Here is an 8,009-nt window from a genome sequence, read left to right on the forward strand (position 1 = left end):
AACACAATCTTTCCTACCGACCCCGAGAATATTGTACGTGGTAGAGCCCGATCGGCAACTCAAAACACACAAAATATTGGAGGAGACGAGATCAGTTTATGGGTGATCTTCGAAATGATGCAGGCCCAATAGGCGGCGATAGCTCAGTTACAGAACCAAAATCGTGCACCAATCAGGGTTGAACCCGATCCACCCCGGGAAGTCACTCGCAGGGATGAACCGGTCACAGAAAGGTCAAATGAACATTAATCATGGGCTAACCCCGAGATCACAAAGATGCTTGAAGAGCTGACAAAACAAATAGAATCAGAGGAGAAGAAAATCGAAGCTAATGACAAAAAGGTGGAAACCTACAATTCCAGGGTAGACCAAATCCCAGGAGCACTGCCAATATTGAAAGGCCTGGATTCCAAAAAGTTCGTGCCAAAATCTTTTCCTTCGAGCGCGTCTTCGAAGCCGATCCCTAAGAAATTCCGTATGCCCGAGATTACTAAGTATAACAGTACAACCGAACCAAATGGGCATGTAACCTCTTACACATGCGCCATCAAAGGGAACGACTTGGAGGATGATGAGATTGAGTCTTCCCTGTTGAAGAAGTTCGGAGAGATCCTGTCAAAATGGGCTATGTTATGGTATCACAATTTACCTCCTAATTCTATTGATTCATTCGCAGTTCTTGCGGATTCTTTCGTGAAAGCACACGATGGAGCCATCAAGGTCGAGACCAAGGAATCAGATCTTTTCAAAGTAAAACAGAAGGATAATAAGATGCTCAGAGAGTTCGTGTCCCGGTTTCAAATTGAACGAATGGACCTGCCACCGGTCTCTGATGATTGGGATGTTCAGGCTTTCACCCAAGGGCTCAATGTTCGAATCTCGGTGGTTTCACAACAGTTGAGACAAAACCTAATAGAATATCTGGCTGTTACTTAGGCCGATGTGCATAACCGGTATCAATCAAAGATTAGAGTGGAAGATGATCAACTCGGGGCCCCTTCAGGGTCTGTTTATCCCGTCAGAACCATCAACAGAGTCAAGAGAGACATCGATCGTGAACCGAGACTAAACAGGGATCGATATCAGCCGTATAATGGAGACCGAAGAAGCAGTGGGTCTGGGAGGAACTCCATGAGAAATGAAAGGAGAAGTGACCGAGGTTAGAGCAACCGAGACTAATAAGAAAACACAGCTTCGACAGGCCCATCAGGCCTAAAAAGCACCGAGGTTATCGGAATACAACTTTAATGTCGATGTTGCCGCCATTATGTCAGTTATCGGACACATCAAAGATACTAAATGGCCTCGACTTCTACAATCCGATCCAAGACAAAGGGATCTTAACCAGATATGTAAATATTATGACACTCACGACCACAAAACGGAGGATTGCCGACAGTTTAGAGAGGAAAGTATCGTGACTATTCAACATCGGGCATCTTTGAGAATTCCTAAGCGACCGAGCCAAGAATCATTTCAGGAATAGGGATTCTAACAAACAGAACAAACAAGAAGAACCTCAACATGTCATTAACATGATCATTGGTGTGGTCGATATCCTTCAGGGGACGGTGTTTAAGCGCACCAAAGTGTCTATCACGAGAGAGAAATGAACTCGATATTACATGCCGGAAGGAACCCTGTCTTTCAACGACGAGGACGCGGAAGGGATCATGCAACCCCAAATGTGTGTTAATTGATCCATGTAGCTCGGCCAATATCATCCGATCAAGGGTCGTGGAGCAGCTCGATCTACAAGATCAAATAGTGCCCACAGTCCGAGTTCTAAACGGATTCAACATGGTATGTGAAACCACTAAGGGTGAGATAACATTACCGGTGAACACCGCCGGGACCATCCAGGAAGCTAAGTTTTATGTAATCGAATAAGACATGAGGTACAACGCTTTGTTCGGAAGGCCATGGATCCATAACATGAGGGCAGTACCCTCAACTCTGCACCAAGTGTTAAAATTCCCAACACCATGCGAAATTAAAATAATCTATGGAGAACAACCAGCCGCAAAGGAGATGCTTGCGGTCGAAGGGGCGATACCGATATCCGCACTTGCAATGACAAAAGGGGCCGAGTTCGGTCATAAAACCAGAAACTAATCAGCAGTTACCAACACCAGCTACGACCCAACCAGAGAAACAGGGGACTGATGAAGAAGATGACTATGGGGTACCCAGGTCTTTCATAGCCCCCGATGATTCCGACGCCACTAAATCGACGACCGAGGAGCTGGAACAGGTCATATTGGTCGAGCATCTACCCGATCAAAAGGTATACCTGGGCACGGGGTTAAATTCCGAGCTCAGGAAAAAACTCCTTCATTTTCTTATCGCTAACATAGATTATTTCGTTTGGTCCCACCTTGACACGACAGGGATCCCGCCGGAAATAACCACTCATAAGCTAAGCCTGGACCCGAAGTCCCATCCAGTGAAATAGAAGAGGAGACCCCAGTCCGAGATCAAACATGCTTTCATCAAGGATGAGGTATCTAAAATCCTCAAAATAGGTTATATTTGGGAGGTTAAATACCCGGATTGGTTAGCGAACGTAGTGGTAGTCCTTAAAAAAGGGAATAAATTAAAAATGTGTATAGACTATAAGGATATGAATAAGGCATGTCCCAAGGACTCTTTCCCTTTGACTAACATCGATCTTATGATCGATGCCACGGCCGACCACGAGATCCTCAATTTTCTCGATGCCTACTCCTGGTACAACCAAATACGAATAGACGTGGGTGATTAGGAAAAAACCTCCTTCATCACTAAATACAACACATACTGCTATAACGTGATTCCATTCGGATTAAAAAATGCCGGTGCCACTTACTAACGCCTAGTAAATCGGATGTTTGAGCAACAAATAGGAAAATCAATGGAGGTTTACATTGAGATATGTTGGTTAAGTCCTTGCGAGCATAGGACCATTTAAAATATTTATAGGAAACCTTCAGCATATTGAAGAAATACAATATGAAGTTGAACCCGGAGAAATGTGCGTTTGGAGTCGGGTCAGTTAAATTCCTCGGATTCATGGTATCCAACCGAGGAATCGAGATCAACCCCGACAAAATCAAAACCATCAAAGATATCACAGTTGTGGACAATGTGAAGGCTGAGCAAAGATTAACCGGGCGCATAGCCGCCCTAGGGCGATTCATCGCGAGGTCCTCCGACAAGAGCCACCGGTTTTTCACACTATTGAAGAAGAAGAATAACTTCTCATGGAACCCGGAGTGCCAACGGGCCCCGGAGGAACTCAAGAGATATTTATCGAGCCCACCGCTGCTTCATACGCCAAAAACAGACGAACAACTATATGTACTTGGCAGTATCAAAGATAGCGGTAAGTGGATTCCTGGTCCGAGAAGAGCAAGGTACGTAATTTCCAATTTACTATGTTTGCAAGACCCTAGGTGAGGCCGAAACTAGGTACCCTCACCTAGAAAAGCTGGCGCTCGTTTTGCTTAGCACCTCTAGAAAGCTAAAACCATACTTCCAGTGTCACCCCATATATGTAGTGACTACTTACCCATTGAGGAATGTTATGCATAAGCCCGAGCTATTGGGTCGGTTGGCCAAATAGGTCGTGGAAATCAGTGGGTACGATATTGAATATTGACCCCAGACCACCATTAAGTCTCAAATTTTGGCACACTTTGTGGCCAACTTTACGCCAGCCCCAATACCCGAGGTAGATTAAACCTCCTCTGGGATCTGTACCCTCTTTACGGACGGTGCCTCGAACGCAAAAGGGTCCGGACTTGGCATCGTATTGAAGCCACCAACAGGCAATGTAGTTAGACAATCTATTAGGGCTGTGAAATTGACTAACAATGAGGTCGAATATGAGGCCATGATTGCAGGTCTCGAACTAGCCAAAAGCTTGGGGGCAAAGGTAGTTGAGGCCAAGTGCGACTCTTTCCTTGTGGTAAACTAAGTTAATGGGACGTTCGAGGTAACATTAATGGGACGTTCGAGGTAACATTACATAAGTTGCAGGTAACATTACATCAGTTCAAAGAATGGACTTTGCAACACATACCTCGGGATCAAAACAGTGAGGCCGATGCCCTAGCTAACTTAGGGTCATCGATCGAGGACGACTAGTTTAACTCAGGGGCGGTCATACAACTTATGATATCGGTAGTGGAAGAAGGCCATGCCGAGATTAACTCAACGAGCCTAACTTAGGACTGGAGAAATAAATATATGAAATATCTGAAGACCGGAAAACTGACCTCGGATGCAAAAGAATCGAGGGCCCTGCGTACAAAGGCAACCTAGTTTAGCATGTCCGAAGAAGAAACCCTATTCAAAAGAACATTCGATGGCCCACTCGCGATATTTCTAGGACCAGGAGATACCGAGTACATTTTCAGGGAAATCCACGAAGGCACCTGCATAAATCATTTAGTCACCGAATCATTGGTTCAAAAAGTGATCAGAGTCGGCTACTACTGGATCGATATGGAAAAGGACGCGACGAAGTTCGTACGAAAATATGATGAATGTCAAAGACACGCTCTATTGATTCATCGGCCCATGGAGCTGCTGGATTCGGTTTTGTCACCATGGGTGTTCATGAAGTGGGAAATGGATATCGTTGGCCACCTTCCATGGGCACCCGGTAAGGCTCAATTTATATTGTTTATGACTGACTATTTTTCTAAGTAGGTGGAAGCCCAGGCATATGAAAAGATCAGGGAGAAAGAAGTCATCGATTTCATTTGGGACCACATCATATGCCGGTTCGGAATACCGGCCGAGATCATATGCGATAATGGGAAATAATTCATCTGCAGCAAGGTGAGCAAATTTCTCGAAGATCATAAGATCAAAAGAATCATATCAACACCCTACCACCCTATTGGGAACAGGCAAGTAGAATCGACCAACAAAACCATACTCCAAAACCTCAAAAAGAGGTTGACCGACGCCAAAGGAAAATTGAAGGAAATTCTACCTGAAGTCCTATGGGCATACCGTACGACCTCGAAGTCCAGTACTGGGACCACCCCGTTCTCACTGGTTTACGGCGCCGAAGCTCTATACCAGTCAAAGTCGGTGAACCAAGTCTTGGGTTCCGATATGCAACCAAGGAATCGAACGACAAGGCTATGAACACGAACCTAGATATATTAGATGAAAGGCGCGAAGCAGCCCTTGTCCGGTTGGCCGCCCAAAAATAGCAGATTGAGAGATATTACAATTGAAGGGCCAACCTTTGACACTTCAATGTCGGGGACTTAGTGTTAAAGAAGGTCACACTAAACACTCGAAACCCAAAAGAAGGGAAGTTGGGGATGAACTGGGAAGGACCTTATCAAATTATCGAGATCACCGGTAAAGGATCATACAAGCTCGTAACAATGAACGATGAGCAACTACCGAACAACTGGAACGTAACTCACATGAAGTGATACTACTGTTAAGGTAAGACCCCATTATTTTCCTTTTATTTATTTACATTACGAACTAAAACTTGTAGGCAATCATCAAAGAACGATACAATATTTAGGCCCGAATGCATGCGTTGCACTCTTTTTCCCTTGAACTAGTTTTGTCCCAAATGGGTTTTCCGGTAAGATTTTTAACGAGGCAACAATAAATCGTGCTAACTTATAATTGAAGGGCGGTTACGAACCGGTATCGAAGATCACGACAATAGTATCCGAGGTCTCTCTACGCTCGTCCCCGAACACTGGGGACATCAACTCGGTTAACGACTTTAGCAAGGAAGCAAACCTTATGATTGAATGGTCTCGGCTCGATCGATAGGATTTACTGTAAGGGCCAGACGGTTACATGAATTGTGCCCACATAGACTACTTGGGCCCTGGCACAAAACTTGTATACATGTGTAACTATTATGCACAAGAATAAAAAGAAGCTTTTACCTTACGGATAAACATCTTGTCCTGTAAGAATTTATTTTTTTTCTTTTAAGGAATTACTTACATTCGATCCCCTAAAGGTATCGAGCCCAAGGGGCGGCTTTATTGGGGTTCAAACGATCACTCCCAATCGGGGGCTGCCGTCAAAAATCAAAATCAGATAGCTCGGGCTATCGGAGCCCGGGGGCACAAGACCTATTAGGCCACGCTCGAACCTTAAAGGCTATGGCCACCCCCATTCAGGGACTGTTATCTTAGGCAAGCCCAAATAACTTGGGGTAACAAGCCCACTGGGCAATACCCGAACTAAAGGCTACGGTCATATTAAAACGACTCAGAGATGTCCGAGACCTGTAGCAAAAAACAAGGCCTTCAAAATTTCATAACCGTTTCTAAAGGCTACGTTCAGCAAACTATAATCTAAAAAATCATAAGTACTTTGGGGAAAATGTTTCTGGTCATACCAAACCCCCATGATGCTTTAAACAAAATAATGTCAAAGGCAAGGTCCAAACATGACCTAACTATTTTATGCTTAGGCATTTTGATGTTTGAAAACATAAAGAATAAAGCAAAGGAAACTATTTTATGCTAAGGCATTTTGATCTTTGTAAACATAAAGAATAAAGCAAAGGGCAAAATTCTTAAACTGTCGAAGGGAAAAATAAGCCTTGTATATTATATACAGTCTTTACAAAGGCCAAACGACCTTAACAAAAATACGAAAGTACACAAGAAAAACAAAAAACCGAAAAATTTCTACAAAAAGCGTCTAAACATCCTGATCTTCTCCACTCTCGGGTCCATTGGAATCCTTAGAGTCTTCTTCTTCTTCTTCTTCTTCTTCTTCTTCTTCTTCTCCTCCTCCTCTTCCTCCTCCTCCTCCTCCTCCTTCTCCTCCTCCTCCTCCTTCTTCTCTCCTTCTTCTCCTCCTTCTTCTTCTTCTTCTTCTTCTTCTCCTCCTTCTTCTCCTTCTTCTCCTTCTTCTTCTCCTTCTCCTTCTTCTTCTTCTTCTTCTTCTTCTTCTTCTTCTTCTTCTTCTTCTTCTTCTTCTTCTTCTTCTTCTTCTTCTTCTTTAGGGTAGGCCAATTTCTTGGCCTCGAGCCCCTTAGCGATTTTGATCTCGGCTGATAGATCAAAACCCTGAGCATGAATCTTCTCGAGGACCTCTCTTCGCGACTGTCGCTTCTCATAATCAACAATATCCTTCAAGCGGTCCTGGGACGCCTCGGCCTTATATTGAGCTACCATCTCGTCGGCGTCGGCTTTAACAATCACGACCACTGACTTGGTCGTTTCAAGTTCCTTGGCCATAATTTCTTGATCAGAGGCAGCCGAACTTAGCCGAGACTGCAGCTCTTCGACCTTTTTGGCCTGCACCTCAGCTCTTTCCTTTACTGCTCAAAGCTGGACCTCAGCTGAAGTGAGTTGCGCTTGAGCAGCCTCTTTTTTTGAGGCCAGACGATCCATCCTGCCCCTCCATTCGTCGGTCTCGGCCTTGACAACGTCCATCTCAACTCGAATTTGGGCTACTTGGTCGATTTTCAATTGGACCTGCGGATTCCGATCATTAGTCACTGAGCCTAGCTCGTCGTCACTAACCTCAAATATGTTTACCTGCTCGACCAGATCAGCCTTCCGAGCCACCTCGAGCTCATCTCGGAGGCTCTTAGCCTCCCTTCACGCTGCTCACTAAGAAGTTTGTAGGAATCTCATTTCTCAGTGAGCCCTCGGACCTCGGCCTCAAGCTGTTTCAGCTCATCCCGGTATCGGAAAAAAGTCTCGTGGTGAAGTACCGAGGCCTACAAGCACAAAGAGAAAATGTTAGAATTATTTACAAAATAGCCTAAGTACAAATTGAAAACCATTGAGGAATATCTAAAGTTACCCGATTTAACGCCTATTGCGCTTCGTTGAACAGATAAGGTGCATCCACCTCATTCATCTTGGCATGATCATCCTCGGTCACCAGATATCAAAGATAACTATCCATCCCTATGGGGGCGGAGAGGACCCGGGAGTCCTCCGAAAGGGAGAAAGTGATGAATCGTTTCCGGCGGGAATCCACACTCGGGGCAGGGAATCGATTGAATA

Source organism: Nicotiana tabacum, chromosome 21, assembly GCF_000715075.1.
Source record: "Nicotiana tabacum cultivar K326 chromosome 21, ASM71507v2, whole genome shotgun sequence".
Classification (NCBI taxonomy): Eukaryota; Viridiplantae; Streptophyta; class Magnoliopsida; order Solanales; family Solanaceae; genus Nicotiana; species Nicotiana tabacum.